Genomic DNA, 18,860 nt, shown 5'->3' on the forward strand with positions numbered 1-18,860 from the left:
GCAAGTACCGCCGAAATGGGAGAGAAAGAAGCAGTCACAGCTACTAGCCCACAGGAGCCCATGTCCCAAGAGATATAAAGTCTGATCAAGCTTTCCCAGGGCTTCCTCTAGCTGCACACAAGAGGCACCATGGCATGCACGGTACATACTGGGCAAAGCTTGGTCCTGTCCCTGCAATGTGCAGTATTAAAGGTGGTGTGTCCCAATCAGCAGTCCATGGGGCCTCCTTTATCACCCACGGGTGGCACAAGGTGTCCGGTTAAGCACACAGGGCAGCACCGCACACTAAGGGGGAAGGCCTGCTGATCCCACCCCTCCTCACATCTGCTATGGCTGTGCCAGGCCTCAGGGTGTTGCAATCTTCCTTACACGCTGACCCGAGGGCGAGTAGTCAATCTGTGTCTGCCTGGACGGGCCTGGCCCAACACCCCAAGAAGACTCCCGCTGCAGCTATTTGCAGGCCTCTCCCTGATCTTCACACACACTAGGCCCGCCAGCAGAACAACTCATGGCCACTGAGCAGAAGCAGTCCCATCCACTCCCCTCTTTTACTGTGTTCTTGGCCCCCAAGAAGCCCCTGTGGTGTGGCCTGATCTGGACCCCAAGCAGTTCCAGAGGCTGTGCCCAGCCTGGGATGACAAGAGGAGCATTCGGGCAGACTCTAGGCAATCCATGATACTGCACACTGCTGCTGCTCTGATCTCTGTGTCAAAAGCAGTGGCCCACTTACCCATCTAAATAAAATACAAGTCTGATCTTCATGTTACATGGTGTGATTTGAAGCAGGCACATTATCGCTCTGTGCTACTTAATGAGTCAAAACTGTGACTGGACAAAACACTAAACTCTCCCATAAATATGTCAATCCATTTAGTTAGGTTACTCCTATTATTATTATTATTCCCTCAAAATGGATGAGCACACAATGATCTCTGCCAGAGGTGTGATTACTCAGTAAGATATTTTAAAATGCAGCACTTTTCAGAACAGTTAAGTAATCAAGAACATATTACTGTCACACATGTCCTTGTTGCCAATGCTTTTGGGGATTTAAAAATAAAATAAATGTATCAGTTGACTGTCAAACTCTGTGTTTCAAGCTCCGCCCTTTAGGAGTCCAACCCTTTTCACTGCCAAACTTTGACCCTCAATTTTGGGGTTTCCAGTGTCCATATCACACCTAAGTTGATAACTCTTCGTTGGCTTCCTACTGAAGCCATTCACACTTCCACCCTTCATTACCTAGCAAACAAACTCAAGTTATCTGGTGGCTCTAGACCAGTGGTCTCCAAACTTTTTAATGCTGCGCCCCCCCCCCCCTCCCAGTTCAAAATAAAAATCATTGGGCCCCACCTCAGAATTTGTCACAATTATTTTATAAAGATGGCAGTGTTTAAATATGTCCAGACGTATTTAAACATTGCAGTTAAGTACTGTTACCTTTTTAAAAGTTCAATAACAAGTTTCTGCTTGAAAAAAGACACTTATCTGTGTAATGCTTCTTTTAGCTGGAGCCTGGCACCCCCCCCCCCCCCGGGATCACTTGAGGCTCCCCAGTTTGAAGACCTCTGCTCTAGACCCTCAGGAAATGCTGAAAAACTGCTGCTCAAATTCCCTACTTTCAAAAGGGAACGACTCATGGTGCAGTCTTACTCAGGTAGTGCAACTAGAAACTCTAACTCATTGCCTAGCAACCTTCACAACACCACCTCCTTAGAAACAGACCGCAAAACCTTTCTCTACCTAAGTTATTTTTCACAATAACACCACTCATCAAGAACCATACTAGGCCTTTACCGCCACCTGTACTGGCATATCCCTAAGAGCTATAACTCAGTTATTTAAGTGCCCTATTTTAAGTTATCTCTGATTTAATTTGGCAATTATGTAGTATTCTTCTGTGTAACCTTGTATCTACTTTGTAATTTCTATAAATATATTTTATGTAATTAACGCCTTCTGTGCCGGGGACGTAAAGGTTACGTCCACCGGCACAGTGCTCCTGTGCCGAGGATGTAACCATTACGTCCTCGGCCTGGAGCTTGAAGGGAGAGGTGGAAGGGAAAGCCCTTCCCCCTTCCACCCCTACCACCCTCCAGTGACATCTGATGACGACCTAATCAGAGGCCACTTCCCTATCGCAAAACATTTCTCTTCCGATCATGTGTTGGGGGCCTGAGAGGCTTCAAAGGGAAGGAAACAAATGTCCTTCCCTTTGAAGTCTCCCAGAGCATCCGGCTTCTGAAATGCCCACTAGACACCAGGGATTTTTTTATAAAAATGAATTTGGCATAAGGAGAGCGACCCCTTGGGCAAGGGTCGCTCCCCAGGGGGCCAATTTTTTTCAAGGACTTTTCTGCCCCCAGGGAGAGGCAGAAACCTCTAGGCAACAGGGATCATTTTTTTTCCCCAGAGGTAGGGAGCGACCACTTAGGCAAGGGACGCTCCCCTAGGGGGCAAATTATATTTAGGCCATTTCTGCCCCGGATTGGCTGATTTTTGTTAGGCAAACCACTAGACACCAGGGAGTTGTTTTTTGACGGCGAATTCACGGAAGGGGAGTGACCCCTTAGGCAAGGGTCACTTCCTGGGGTGGTGGGGAGTGATTTATTTTAGGCCATTTCTGCCCCCCCAGGGGCAGAAACCTCTAGGCGCCAGGGATAATTTTTTTGTTTTTAGAGGTGGGGAGCGACCCCTTAAGCAAGGGTCGCTCTCCTGGGGGGCAAATTGTATTTAGACCATTTCTGGCCCCCTTGGGGCAGATCGGCTGATTTCTGTTAGGCCAATAAACCACTAGGCACTTTTTTTTTTATAGCCAATTTCACGCAAGGGTCGCACATTACTGTTGGCCATATCCGCCCCTGTTGGGGGCAGAGTGGCCTATTTTGGAAGGCCCATCGGCCCCCAATGGGGTTGGGGGGCAGAAAGCCCAACAGAGACCAGAAAAGTTTTTTTCCCCCAAAATAAGAGGGTGGGGGTATGGCCATACACCCACGCCAAATAAATGGGGCCAAATTTGTTCTGCCCACCACTGGGCAGATGGGGCAATTACCCCTGATCCACACCCCAGGGGGCAGAAAGTCTACTAGATGCCAGGGAATAAAAATAAAAAAATAGTGGGGTGGGGGCTACCAACCAGTATGGGCCTGATTATGCCCCCACCCCAACTGAAGGGGGTAACAGTCTTTCAGCTCTCCCCCACCCACTAAAACATCTTATGGACTTTGGGACGCTGCCATGTAGAAAAATCCACAAGACCTAGACACATCTGAAAACTAAACATCTGGGTGATTCCAGGGTGGTGTGTTTCACATACACCCGCACCATTTTCTTACCCACAATGCACTGTAAACCTCCAACTTTGCTGGAAATCACACATTTTTGTGACGGAACCTTCCGGAATCTGCAGGAATCCACAAAATTCCTACCACCCAGCATTGTCTCATCTATACCGATAAAAATTCTGCTGCACTTGTCAGCCTAAAAATGTTTTTTTCAAACTGCCCTTTTGGACCCGCTTTGGTTCCCCCTCAATTTCGACATGTTTTTGGCTCTTTGGCTCTTCCCTGTCACAAGCACTTGGCCCACCTACACAAATGAGGTATCATTTTTACCAGGATACTGAGGGGAACGTTGGGTGGTATGAAATTTGTCCCAGTGAGGTGATCTCACACAGAAATGTGGGAAAGATGTGATTTTTTAGCTAAGTTTGTGGTTTGCTGAGGATTCTGGGTAAGAAAACATTGGTGGATCCACCCAAGTCATACCTCCCTGGACTCCCTCGGATGTCTAGTTGTCAGAAATGTCTGGGTTTGGTAGGTTTCCCTAGATATCTGCTGAGCCCAGGACCAAAAACGCAGGTGCCCCCCGCAAAAACAGGTAGTTTTGTATTTGATAATTTGGATATGTCCAGATAGTGTTTTGGGGCATTCCCTTTTGCGGGCAGTAGGCCTACCCACAAAAGTGAGGTACCATTTTTATTGGAAGACTTGGCAGAATGCTGGGTGGAAGGAAATTTGTGGCTCTTCTCTGATTCCAGAACTTTCTGCCACCAAAATGAGAGATAAAAGTGTTTTTTGAACAAATTTAGAGGTTTCCAAGGATTCTGGGTAACAGAATCTGGTCAGAACCCCACAAGTCACCCCATCTTGGATTCCCCTAGGTGTCTAGTTTTCAAAACTGCACAGGTTCTATAGGTTTCCCTAGGTGCCGGCTGAGCTAAAGGCAAAAATCCACAGCTAGGCACTTTGCAAAAAAACAGCTGTTTTCTTTCTGAAAATGTGATGTGTCCACATTGTGTTTTGGGGCATTTCCTGTCGCAGGCGCTAGGCCTACCCATGCAAGTGAGGTACCATTTTTATCGTGAGGCTTGGGGGAAACACAGAATAGCAAACCAAGTGTTATTACACCTTGTTTTTCTCTATATTTTTTCTTTCCAAATGTAAGACAGTGTGTAAAAAAAGACGTCTATTTGAGAAATGCCCTGTAATTCACATGCTAGTATGTGCATCCCTGAATTCAGAGATGTGCAAATAACCACTGCTTCTCAACACCTTATCTTGTGGCCATTTTGGAAATACAAAGGTTTTCTTGATACCCATTTTTCTTTTTATATTTCAGCAAATTAATTGCTGTATACCCGGTATAGAATGAAAACCCATTGCAAGGTGCAGCTCATTTATTGGCTCTGGGTACCTAGAGTTCTTGATGAACCTACAAGCCCTATATATCCCTGCAACCAGATGAGTCCAGCAGACATAATGGTATATTGCTTTCAAAAATCTGACATCGCAGGAAAAAGTTACAGAGTAAAACGTGGAGAAAAATGGCTGGTTTTATCACCTCTATTTCAATATTCTTATTTCAGCTGTTAGTTTCTGTAGGAAACACTTGTAGGATCTACACAAACGTCCCCTTGCTGAATTTAGAATGTTGTCTACTTTTCAGAAATGTTTAGCTTTCTGGGATCCAGCATTGGTTTCTCACCCATTTCTGTCACTAACTGGAAGGAGGCTGAAAGCACAAAAAAAATACTAAAAACAGGGTATGTCCCAGTAAAATGTCAATATTGTGTTGAAAAATTGGGTATTCTAATTCAAGTCTGCCTGTTCCTGAAAGCTGGGAAGATGGTGATTTTACCACAGCAAACCCTTTGTTGATGCCATTTGCAGGGAAAAGATCACAAGCCTTCTTCTGTAGCCCTTTTTTCCATTGTTTTAAAAAAAACTAAATTGTTGTTGTATTTTGACTAATTTCTTAGTCTCCTTAAGGGGAACCCACAAAATCTGAGTACCTCTAGAATCCCTAGGGTGTTGGGAAAAAAAGACGCACATTTGGCATGTATAGCGTATGTGGAGAAAAAGTTATGAGGGCCTAAGCGCGAACTGCCCCAAATAGCCAAAAAAAAGGCTCAGCACAGGAGGGGAAAAGGCCTGGCAGCAGAGGGGTTAATAGGTACGATGTAAATAAGTAACTCGCCATGAGTAACCAAAAGAGCTATACATTTTGTTTACTACTACCGCGTTACTCGCAATTTCTCTTGTAACGTCTTTGTTCTATTGTAAAGCGCCACGACACCCTTGGGTAAGGTCCGTGCTATATAAAAATCGCAGAAATAAATACATGTAGGTTAGTGGAAAAATTTAGCGCCTCCAATATTTTCACTAAACCACCATTCAAGGTTTTCCTACACGGAGTGTATGCATTAAAAAAATTTTTTTACTAAAATTAAATGAAGTGAGTATTGAGGCAAGGTTAAAGTTACCAACACGCCTACACAGCAGCAGCGTCCATGGAGAGTCCCCTCCCTAAGACACTGCCCTCGCCCACGTTATAATCGTCGTGTCCTAGGAGGACGCGTCTGTCCTCGTTGTGAGCTCTGTTACCCTCCCCCCCCCCCCCCACCTAACAATAAGAAGCCCACTCCCCTACACAGATCAAACTCTGCCACAATGCCTGCTTTCTCTCATCTTCCCAGACGGCATATTTCGCCGTGTAAGCAATCTACTCGCGCGCCCCTCCCTCACAGCCGGTTGCGTGAACGTCTCACGTGTGGCAACTCCTTATCTTCCAGAGCAGCGAAGAGGTTACTTCCGGTGCACTGTCAGAAGCAGCCTCTTCCGGTGCAGCATGGCTGCTTAGTAGGTGGATGGACCTTCTATCTCAAGGCGGGCCATTTTTCCTAACCAATCACAGGGCTCTGTGAGAAGAGCAACCTCAAATGCCCGTATGGTTTTATTTCTCTTTTGCTTGTCAAGATAGTTTAAAACGTACTAATAGGTTTCACTTATTAAAGTGAGATGAGGTCGGAAGCAAGATAAAGGCACATGGATATATGACATTTTCAGTCGGAAACAGCAGGTAAGGACCGCATCGGGAATCTACCGGCTGATTCGAGAGGTTTGATATGTAGATACTGGAATATAGGTATACACGAAAAAACAGCCCTCAGCCTTTAACTCTGTTTTGGTGATCATGCATAAACGCATTTCTGTGCTGAGTATGAGGCTATTTTGTCTGTGATGATTATACTGGCTCTTGCTGGCAGTGTCAAGTGAGAGTATGTCACCTGAGATTGAATGGGCGTGTGTTTATTATTCTCCTTGTCATGTATATGTTATCCACAGTAGTGGAAGTGTGAACCACTCGCATGCCAACGTGATTGTTATGCTTCAAACACGTCTGTGCTTAGTACTTCTCAGCAGGATTTCTTGCTATTTTTTTTAAATCGGCCATTGCCAAGCAAAGTTGGTCGGGTGCACGATCGAGAGAAGCAAAGTCGAATTAAAGTAATTTTCCAACAGAGATGCACATTTTAAAGCATAGTAAATTAGTGATAACGGCAAGAGCTAGATCTGATTTTGAGTGAACTTGGGGAATGAGTTGTTAATAACTAAGTAATTATTAATTGCACACATCGTTAAAATGGTTGCAATATAAAACTAGTAATATCATTAGACAACGTGAATAAAACAATACAAAACAATTGGTACTACAAACCATCATTATTCGTTTTTAGATAATTAATTCATTTTCGGCATAATTAAAACATTTTCAAAGAATTAAAAAATACCAGTCACTTGAAAATCTACACCACCCAAGCAGGCTTTCTCTGCCTTTTTATGTCGAGTGTAAGTGTACACCACTTGTATACTTGTTCATGTGGGCTTCCAGCTATTTCATTTGTTAGTTTCAGTGACATTTAGAAATCCTTCCTTGCTAGTGGTCAGTCATGCCTCTTTCTCCCTCCTACTTCAGTGTGGGAGCAGGAACCAACGACTGTATAATTACACTTTGTCCTGTTTATCTGGGCTGTAGGGGCGTTTTCTTTTACTTTGTTTCCTGCTCATGCCCAGGGAAGCTTCTTTTTTCATTTGCAGGGCATTCTTCCTCTGAGCTTAGCTGTAAACAAGGCTATAAATCAGTCTATTATCTTGGTCACATTTGGTCTTTATGGGCTCCCTGCACCCTCTCTCAGCTGCCTGGCTCCTGCCCTTCATTGGCTTGTATTTTCTTTACCAGGTGTGCCTGCCTGTGTGCTGAGAGGAAGGGCAGAGGATCGCTTGTAATTTCTTATAACCTAGGCAACCAGCTCTACCAGGGCTCCGCAATCCTCAGTGACAGTGCCTACTTCTAGTCCATACTGGGATCCCATTCACAGCTCCATCAGTTTATCTCAGTTCACACACTCCAAGTACTCAGCCATGCTGGTGCCAGCAACCCTTTTCATGCTGTCTGCCAGAGTACCTCAATTCTTACAGTCAGTCCACTCTATTGCTCCAGTGCTGGGACCTTTGGCCCGGCTCTATCACTGCACCTCCGTTCACACACTCCAAACCCGCATCTGTGCCAGTGTCAGGAACCCCAGACACACTGTCTGCCAGCTCACATACATCTCTGTCAGTGCACCTCAACTCTAACCTGCAGCGCCCCATTATTCCAATACCAGGAATTACGTGGTGCTCCATTTCTCATTCCTCACCCGCTGCCTTTCTGTTATTTCAGCACGGGCCGGGACACAGCTCTGTCTATACCCCCAAGCCAGATCTGAAGCGCCCCAATATTGTTGTATTTGGGTTCACATACAACTCTGCTAATTCACCTCCTGATATTTTGCAGTGCCTCTCTGCTGTTCCACACTGACCTCTGTTTGAGGACGTGGGGGAGCCAATTAAATCTATTCTTATTTGCCATCTTTATTTGGGAGGGTCTGTTTCATCTATCTCATTTTACTCGGTTTACTCTCAATGTTTTCTTCCCCACTTTTCTCTTTCCACATTCAACAGATTCGCTCTTTCTTTCAACTGTTTATTTCTACTCCTCTCCCTTTTTTTTTTACTTTAATATCCCTCTTTCTCTTGCTACCTCCTCTTTCACACTCTCGAAAACTTGGTTATTTCTTTCCATGTTTTGTTCCTCTCTTTTTCTTCATTAAGTATTAATTCTTTCACTATTTCTTTTCTCTTCCCTTTATATATATTTTTTTTTTTTTTTACTCTTTCCTTTGACTCGGTATGTATCTCTTCACTTTTTTTTTAGGTCTTTCGTTCTTCCTTTCTCTGGTGTTTTTCTTATCTTTTTCTGTCAATTCACGTTTTACTATAAATCCCTTTACTTCCCCCATCTGTATGTGGAAGCCACAAGTTACTTGTCAGGTCCCAAAATGTCAAAGTGGTTTTCCCATTCTGTGGGAAATGTGTCTGTACATAGATGCCCTGGTTCTTTCAATGCTTGTTTCTCTTACCATCTCTCTTTTTTTGCTAATGTTCACTTTTCACTTTTTTTTCATACTTCTTTCATTATTTTTTCCTCTTTTATCATTTGTTCTGTAGCTTCCTTCCATTTTCTCTCTTGTCCCACACATTTGGTCTATTTCTTCTCTTAGTCGTGTTTTAATTTTCTCGTTATTTCTTTCCCTTCTTTCTTTTATTTATTTGCAACTGCTTCTCTTTCTTCATTTTGTCTGTTGTATTCCTTTCGCTTCTCTTTTTCCGCCCCACGGCTTTCTCTCCTGAGGCCTAGTTATCAATGGAGCAACAGATGCAATGGCACTGGGGCCTAGAAGACCTAAGGGCCTCACTCAACCCTAATTACTGCTGAATTTTCCTACTGAAATTGCAGTCAATCATTTTCCTTTCTTACTCCAGGGCCCTTAACACCGTTACTACGCCAGTTGTCATCTCCATTTTTACTCCCAAGTCCCTCCTTCCTTTCACTTCCAAGCCATCTCAAATTATATTTTTGTTATGGTGTTTTGAGCATCACATTCTGATGCCAAAAGTTTATTTCTGATAAAGGTATATATGATAATTGTATATGTTTTAAGATAGAGGAAAAAGGTAAATGGAAGTGCTTTAGTTAACTCCTTCGCTGCCAGGCCATTTCCCCCTCCTGTGCCAGGCCTTTTTTTGACTATTTGGAATAGTTCTTGCTTAGGCCCTCATAACTTTTTGTCCACATAAGCTACCCACGCCAAATTTGCGGCCTTTTTTTCCAACATCCTAGGGATTTTAGAGGTACCCAGACTTGTGGGTTCCCCTGAAGGAGGCCCAAAAATTAGCCAAAATACAGTGAAAATTTTGTTTAAAAAAAAAAAAAAAAAAAAAAAATAGAAAAAGGGGCTGCAGAAGAAGGCTTGTGGTTTTTCCCTGAAAATGGATTCAACAAAGGGTTTGCGGTGCTACAATCACCAGCTTCCGAGCTTTCAGGAACAGGCAGACTTGAATCAGAAAACCCAATTTTCAACACAATTGTGGCATTTTACTGGGACATACCCCATTTTTACAATTGTTTGTGCTTTCAGCCTCCTTCCAGTCGGTGACAGAAATGGGCGTGAAACCAATGCTGGATCCCAGAAACCTAAACATGTCTGAAAAGTAGACAAAATTCTGAATTCAGCAAGGGTTAATTTGTGTAGATCCTACAAGGGTTTGCTACAGAAAATAACAACTGAAATAAACAAATATTGAAATTGAGGTAAAAAAACAGCAATTTTTCTCTACGTTTTACTCTGTAACTTTTTCCTGCAATGTCAGATTTTTGAAAGCAATATACCATTACGTCTGCTGGACTCTTCTGGTTGAGGGGGTATATAGGGCTTGTAGGTTCCTCAAGTACCCTAGGTACCCAGAGCCAATAAATGAGCTGCACCCTGCAGTGGGTTTTCAATCTATACCGGGTATACAGCAATTCATTTGCTGAAATATAAAGAGTGAAAAATAGCTATCAAGAAAACCTTTGTATTTCCCAAATGGGCACAAGATAAGGTGTTGAGGAGCAGTGGTTATTTGCACATCTCTGAATTCCGGGGTGCCTATACTAGCATGTGAATTACAGGACATTTCTCAAATAGACGTCTTTTTTACACACTCTCTTATATTACGAAGGACATTTTTTAGAGAAAGACAAGGGGCAATAACACTTGTTTTGCTATTCTATGTTCCCACAAGTCTCCCGATAAAAATGGTACCTCACTTGTGTGGGTGGGCCTAGTGCCCGCGACAGGAAATGCCCCAAAACACAACGTGGAGACATCACATTTTTCTACAGAAAACAGAGGTGTTTTTTGCAAAGTGCCTACCTGTAGATTTTGGCCTCTAGCTCAGCCGGCACCTAGGGACACCTACCAAACCTGTGTATTTTTGAAAACTAGAGACCTAGGGCAATCCAAGATGGGGTGACTTGTGGGGCTCTCACCAGGTTCTGTTACCCAGAATCCTTTGCAAAGCTCCAAATTTGGCTAAAAAAACACGTTTTCCTCACATTTCAGTGACAGAAAGTTCTAGAATCTGAGAGGAGCCACAAATTTCCTGCTACCCAGCGTTCCCCCAAGTTTCCCGATAAAAATGATACCTCACTTGTGTGGGTAGGCCTAGCGCCTGCGACAGGATATGCCCCAAAACACAACGTGGACACATCACATTTTTCTACAGAAAACAGGTGTTTTTTGCAAAGTGCCTACCTGTAGATTTTGGCCTCTAGCTCAGCCGGCACCTAGGGAACCCCACCAAACCTGTGCATTTTTTAAAACTAGAGACCTAGGGGAATCCAAGATGGGGTGACTTGTGGGGCTCTCACCAGGGTCTGTTACCCAGAATCCTTTGCAAACTTCAAAATTTGGCTAAAAGAAACACGTTTTCCTCACTTACGGTCACAGAAAGTTCTGGAATCTGAGAGGAGCCACAAATTTCCTTCCACCCAGCGTTCCCCCAAGTCTCCCGATAAAAATGATACCTCACTTATGTGGGTAGGTCTAGCACCCGCGACAGGAAATGCCCCAAAACACAACATGGACACATCACATTTTTCTTCAGAAAACAGAGGTGTTTTTTGCAAAGTGCCTCCCTGTAGATTTTGGCCTCTAGCTCAGCCGGCACCTAGGGAAACCTACCAAACCTGTGCATTTTTGAAAACTAGAGACCTAAGGGAAATCCAAGATGGGGTGACTTGTGGGGCTCTCACCAGGTCCTGTTACCCAGAATCCTTTGCAAACCTCAAGATTTGGCTAGAAAACACGTTTTTTCACATTTCGGTGACAGAAAGTTCTGGAATCTGAGAGGAGCCACAAATTTCCTTCCACCCAGAGTTCCCCCAAGTCTCCTGATAAAAATGATACCTCACTTGTGTGGGGGGGCCAGGTGCCTGCAACAGTAAAAGGCTGCAAACTTGTAGAGATTATGGGGATAGCATAGCGAGTTGAGAAGCACATATTATTCTTTTATACATCTTTAGGCTGACTCTGCTTTGGGGACCAACACAAGTGAGGTGTCATTTTACTTGGGAGACTGAGGGGAACGCTTGGGAGTAGGAATTTTGTGCTGGAGCGGTGATCGTACAAAGAAAAGTCAGAAAAATATGTTTTTGTAAGCAAATTTTGAGGTTTGCAAAGTATTCTGGGTAAGAAAATGTCGGGGGATCCACGCAAGCCACATCTCCCTGGGCTCCTTGGGGTGTCTAGTTTAAAAAAATGTCTGGGTTTGGTAGGTTTCCCTAGATGAAGGCCGCACCCAGGACCAAAAACATATGTGCCCCTTCCCCCCCCAAACACAGGTAGTTTTGTAATATATAATTTTGATGTGTCCACATACGTCTGTGATGTGCCAAACACTAAAATTGTGAAAAGAAACACATGCAGGTTATGTGAAAAAGACTCCTCACCCACCAACCAAGTTGGTGGCATCCTTCATCATCGGGGTCCCACCTGAGACATCTAGCGTGTCACAAGTGTGATGCGATGCCTGATTACAGCAGAGCAGGTTTTTTAGTTTTTACCACACATACTGGTTGGATTTGGCACAAGGGTGAGTGATGGTTCAGTAGATCAAATTTTATTAACAAGAGATTTCACAAAAGTGAAATGCACTATTAATAACTGAAAGGCCAAGAAACTGAACCAATGACTCACAGCTCATGAGATGTAAAGCCACGGCAAGGCACCAACCGCTTTACAGTCCATTCACACAACTTTCGTACATGACATCACAAGACCATTCACGCTGCCAGCCACGGGCCCAGCACATTACAACACTCACCGCGCCAGTCAAGGGCCCATCACTTTCATACGTCCACATGCCTGATAGAGCAATCACACCAGCTGATGAGTGTGTGGAATGGCGTTTGGCTGGCACCGCCAGCCAAGCGCCACCCCACGGACACCGCCAGCCAAGCACCACCCCACGCACTCCGCTAGCCAAGCGCCACCCGACGCACACCGCCAGCCAAGCGCCTCCCCGCACACAACCCCATCACTTTTTTTGTTTTTTATAAACAACAAAGAAACCACTAACTAATTATAAAATAGGTACAAAACTACAAACACAAAAGCTCTAACTAAATACATGACAGTAATGCCAACGGTGAAACTGAACATATGAAAATATAAAATAGTCAGTTTACGCTCACGGTATTTCCCAAACGTTTTTCCAGGTGTGGTAACTTCTAAAACAGCCGGGCACACACAGCCCAGGCTTTGAAGGGCAATCGGGGCAGTACATCCGGCTCTCCCTCCGGATTGCTCTCCTGACACATACTCTACATTTCTTTGTGGGCAAGTCTTTTTTGGGAGTGGGAGGAATGTGATCTGGAAAGTGCTGATCTTTCAATCTAGCGCATCCTCCACCACTTCTACTCTAGGAACACTTGCCTGTTCCACCACAATAAGGCTATCTATCACTGACTCCTGAAATTTAACAAATGTCATCCTTGACTCAGGTGAACAATCCTTGAACACAATAAAAGCATTAAAAATTGCCAAATGAAATAAATGTAGGGCAAACTTTTTATACCACACGTAAGACTTATGAAGAGCAGTGTAAGGTTCCAACCTCTGATCTACTCTATCAACACCACCCATGTGCCTATTGTAGTCCAAAATGCACGCAGGTTTGCGCGCTTCCGCAACCTGCCCCAAACAGTCACAGGGGAAGTACTCTCATCGTGGATGGTAGATAGCATGTACACATCCCTCCTGTCTGAAAATGTCAGAGCTAGCAGCACATTATTCCTCAAGGCACTGCACTGTCCCCTCTCAAGTTTTTTACAGACAAGCTCCCTTGGATAGCCTTTCCGGTTAGAACGGATTGTGCCACAAGCAACAGTGTCCACTCTAAACAACTCCTTGAACAACTGCACTCCAGTGTAGAAATTATCTATGTACAAATGGTGACCTTTGTTAAACAGTCGTCTACCAAGTTCCCACACAATTTTTTCGCGAACTCCAAAAGTGGCCGGACAACCAGGAGGGTCAATACTGGAATCTCTACTAGTGCAGACCCGGTAATTATACACATATCCTGTACTGCTTTCTGACAGCATATACAATTTAATCCCATACCGTGCTCTCTTACTAGGAATGTAATGCTTAAAAACTAAACGCCCCTTGAAAAGAACCAAAGACCCGTCCACACTTATCTCTTTGCCTGGAACATAGACCTCTCTACAAAATGATCAAGGACAGGCCTAATCTCAAAAAGACGGTCACAATCAGGGTGATCTCGTGGCAAGGCTAAATCATTGTCTACAAAATGCAGCATACGAAGAAGAAGCAAATAGTGATTACGTGTCATAGTTGCAGGAAATATAGCCGTTGCCATCAAGGGACTAGTAGACCAATAAGAAGCCAGTGACGGCTTCCTGATCAACCCCAAAAGTCAAACCTAAAAACTTTTAAATCTCTTCCAGATATGTGGGAACCCACTGAGTAGCTCTAGACTGAGGCCTAAGTCTGGCAGCATTGTCCCTCAAATATTGCTCTGCATACATATTAGTCTGCTCCACAATCTCTTCCCCAAATACATCGTCCATAAACAAGTGAATGAAATGGACAGGCAAAAAGTTTTCCGTATTGACTCTACACCCTGGGAGACCAGTACATGCAGGTAACTGTGGCTGCTCCATATTTGGGGCAATCCAGGTGTCAGGTCTACTAATGGGAAACCCTTCAGCCCCAGGCTGCTGTACTCTTGGCACATCAATGTCCTCCTCTAACACAGGCCCTTCATCTGCACTGAGAGTAGCTTCCTCATCAGAAGAACACTCTCTGACATAAAACTCACTGCCAGAATCTCTCACTTCCTCCTCTGCCTCAGATGCAGAGTCAGTCTTGTAATCATGGTCTGAAGATGACTCAAAGAGCATGCCAACAACCTGCTGAGCGGTCACTCTGCGGCTAGCCATGATCCTCACTAACAACAAATGGATTGGCAACAACAACTAGCACTAAAATAAGTAATAAACAAAGTGTAGCTTTATCACAAAGAGTTATGTACTAAAAAACTATACCACTCACTTGCCTGAAAAAGCTACTCACCAGCAACTACTCTGCACAGACACAGCAATCACCAATGATATCCCACTAAAAAGAAAAAGAAAACAAGCAAATTAGACATATGACAACACAAATATCAGTGTGCTCAAATCTAAGGATAATACTGCATTTAGTACACCACCTACAAACATGTCATTCATGTATGTCAACAATACTCCTTTGGAGTAAATTGCTTTCACTTACCTAAAACATGCAACTATGCAAACCGCAGGACAACTACTGCCAAAACCGCAAGGATCCACAGGAACGGAAGCAAAAGCTTTGAACTAGAACAAAAAGAAGAAATAAACTGTTATAATAACAAATACTTTGCTAGTTGACAAACACCCCACCACCAACAACTTAGAAATTGTCCCTGGTGCCAAAGTGGCTTCTGCCCCACTAGGAGGAGGATGGGCATAAAAAGAAATAGGCTGATCTGCCCTCAAGTAGGGCAGAAATAGCCAACAGCTCTGTGCCCCCTTTAGGGGGTGACCCTTTCCAAAGGGGGCACCCCCAGCCCAAAACATAAACAAGGGAAAAAAAATCCCTGGCTTATTGGTGGTTTCTGCCCTCCTTGGGCGTAGATGGGCCTAGAAAAATAGGCCAAGGGGGCAGAGATGGCCAATATGAAATTTCTCCCCTTTGGGGGGCGACCCTTGCCCAAGGGGTGCCCCCAAACACACAAAACACACACACACGCCACACAATCCCTGGCGCCTAGTGGGTTTCGACACCCCTGGGGGCCAGATCGGCCAAAAACATGGCCGGTCTTGCCCCGGGGGGGGCGAAACATATAAAAAATTATTGCCCCCGGGGCAGCGACCCTTGCTTAAGGGGTCACTGCCCAAAAACATAAAGAAAATAAATTCCCAGGTGTCTAGTGGTTTTCGGACCCCCCCTGGGGGCAGATTGGCCGGAAAATCGGCCGATCTGCTCCCAGGGGGGCCACAATAGGATAAAAAAATAGCCCCCAATGGGAGCGACCCTTGCCCAAGGGGTCACTCCCAAAAAACATTACAAATATAAATTCCCTGGTGTCTAGTGTTTTTCGCACCCCCCCGGCGGCAGATCGGCCGAAAAATCAGCCAATCTGCCCTCGGGGGCCGCAATAGGAAAAAAAAAATAGCCCCCAATGGGAGCGACCCTTGCCCAAGGGGTCGCTCCCAAAAAACATAACCAAAATAAGTCCCTAGTGTCTAGTGGTTTTCGACCCCCCCTGGAGGCAGATCGGCCAATCTGCCCTCAGGGGGGGCCAAAATAGGGAAAAAAAATAGCCCCCAATGGGAGCGACCCTTGCCCAAGGGGTCGCTCCCGAAACTAAACCTAAAAACAAATCCCTGGTGCCTAGTGGGGATTCCTGTTCCACGATCGCGGGCCCCTCCCGCGATCGTGGAGCAGGAATCCACTGAAAACAGGCACAGGGGGAAAGGAAAAACCCTTTCCTTTCCCCCATGTCTGTTTTCCCCCTCAAACCCCCAAAAAGGGAAGGATTCACCTGTTCTGAGTCCTCTTCCCTCGACGTGCTGTAAGCAAATGGCTTCCAGCGCGTCCTCGGCAATACTTGATGACGTTGGCGCGCTGTGAGCGCGCTGACATCATCAGATTGCCGAGGGGGAGGTCGGGGGTGGAAGGGGAAAGGATTCCCCTCCATCCACGACCACGGGGTGTGGGTGGGGGGGCCACGGGGGATCGCTAGCTCTCCCCCCGTGGGTCGGGTGCAGGACGAGGTGATCAGAGAACCGGTGCCTTGGACGAGATCACCTAGTTCGCCGCACAGTAGGGGTTAAATTCTGGGCCACTGGAATTATATGAGAGGAAAAGACGAAATTATGAGGCATGGTTGCCAATTTATGTGGCAAGAAAAGTCCAGTTATGAATTTAAATTGCAAATAGCTTTAACTCTGGAAAATGCAAGACTTATTGCATTGCAAATGCTTGTTACGATTCTTGAGCTCGCAAAAATGAATGCCACAGACATTTCCCCCTCAGAGGCAAAAGTTGTTTACAGATACAAAATGGAGTAGTGATTCACTAGTTGTTTCCCATAGATACCATGGGTTGCTAATAATTTTTTTAAAGTTCTTTGGACCAATCAGCAGTGGACATTGCTTAAATAATGTTTTCTACGTGGTGGGGGATGTTTAAGTTAATTGCCAAGGAAGGATTCGCACATTTGTAACATATCAAACCTTTCAGAGTACAGCAGTAAATTAGATTAGCCAGGACTTAATATGTTTAAAAAGTACTTTATTAGGGGTACAAGAGATTGCCACCAAGGTGTTTTGGAAGTTTGTAAGTAAAGCATTCTAAGGGGCAAAGTGCACTTGATGGGTAACATTATCAAAACAAGGGGAGAAATTAAGAACAAATTAGAGAGAGGTATGACAAATTTCCCTAAAAGATTTTTTGGCAAGTGAATAGTATTTTTGGTATTCTATTAACACTAGTCTGAAAGGGGTATGGCTCAAAGGTCAGTTTACGCTGGCATTATGGGTTTCTCCTGGAGCTCAGTGTTGCAACGCCGATAACTATAGCAGAAATTGTGATCTGGTGAGGTAGCTGATCCACTTGTAATTTTTGTTTCTTCATTCTGTACTTGTAATCCTGATTTTATAATGGGTCACAGTTCTATTTTTAATTAGGAGCTCTATTACTTATGTTACAGTTGCTTGAACCTTTCATTGATGAAGGGGAATTAGGCCTGAAATACATTTGGAACTATAATAATGAAGTTACAAAAAGAATAATTAACTTGCCATTACCAAATACATTGTTCTTTAAAATAATTATGAATGCTGACACACTAGAGACAATTTTTGGTCTTAGTGGATAAAGACTATGTAGTGCTTAAAAAGAAATAAATGCTAAAAATAATGATAGAACTTTGCTTTGTGCTTGTACTGTGCGAGTACATATTTCAGACTTGATACAATATATTGTTGACCTGACCAGCGGTAACATACAGGAGACATGCTTCTAAAACTATAATCTTTTACACCACTTTTGATGAGATTATTTTTAAACAGACTTGAAGGGCTAGTTTTCTGTTGAATTAATTGTAATTTCTTTGTACCATGATACGAAGATAAATAAAAACCTGGCCTGGATGATCTGATAACTCATGGAATTGGGGAAGCTTGCAAGTTGTGCTACAGGGGCTTAAGAAGCATCCTTGGTTCAGAAATAAGAAGCATGACAAAGCCAGTAGGTCTCGCATTGGCTACCAGCCTTTTTGCTTTGTCAGTGCTTGTTGTGTCACATTTTTTGCAAAACGTCGTTGCAGAGGAAGCTGTCGAACTCACGTCAATGTAAAAAAATCATGAGCTAAAAGCATAAATAATTTATTATCTCATAAAGCGAATATTGCCATATTAGTCTCTGGTACTGAAGGGAGTTGCCTTGTGTGTTTATGTGCTTCTTGTGGAATACCAGGCTGCCATCTCTCACAGTGAAGTTAGCCAGTGTCTGAAATGGATTGACCCGTTGTCCCATGTTGGGTGCTATAGTGGTTAGAAAAAAATAACAATGATTGGCAGAATAAAATAACTGGACGAAAGGGACTGGCTGAAAGCCCTTCTAAGTAAGTACATTTTACATATAATTTTATTAAAATTAAAAGATCTTGGCTAAAGTTAGACCTAAAATGTGTTGCTGTTCAAGTATACTGATTCCCTCTATTCCCTTGATCATTGACACTTTTCTCCAGAACTAGCACTTCAGTGAGCTAATGCTCCCTCCCAAACTAGTACCCATTAGTGCACCTGGATTGTAGCCTCTGCCTGTTTCCCAAACATGACTTAAACCAGTGTTTTTCCACATATTTGTTGTGTGCCATACTGACTATAGTACCATAATAAGTCTGGACTACAGACCTGTTCCTATATTGAGGACACCAAGTGACCTGCACCTCTGAAAGGCTGGGTAGACCAAACTATGTTTTGTGGTATATTCAGGCTCTGAGTGACATGACAAACATAGCCCAGTTTGCCTGATCTTTCAGATGGGGAGGCCTTCCAGAAGTTTCCTCTTGTCCCTTACAGATGAATCTACCTGT

General features: G+C 44.1%; 1 protein-coding gene across 3 annotated transcripts in view; it reads left to right on the plus strand.

Annotated features, from left to right (window-relative positions):
• NADK (NAD kinase) overlaps positions 1 to 18,860 on the plus strand; it is a 417,957-nt gene that overhangs the window by 39,677 nt on the left and 359,420 nt on the right. Inside the window, exon 1 of one of the 3 annotated variants that reach the window (XM_069241015.1) lies at positions 6,165 to 6,360. The exons of the other annotated variants lie outside the window; for them this stretch is intronic. The gene's annotated coding sequence lies outside the window, so the exon portion shown is untranslated. Of the gene's footprint in view, positions 1 to 6,164; positions 6,361 to 18,860 lie in introns of those variants that run through there. 3 annotated transcript variants of the gene reach the window in all.

Source organism: Pleurodeles waltl, chromosome 6 (genome assembly GCF_031143425.1).
Source record: "Pleurodeles waltl isolate 20211129_DDA chromosome 6, aPleWal1.hap1.20221129, whole genome shotgun sequence".
Lineage (NCBI taxonomy): Eukaryota > Metazoa > Chordata > Amphibia > Caudata > Salamandridae > Pleurodeles > Pleurodeles waltl.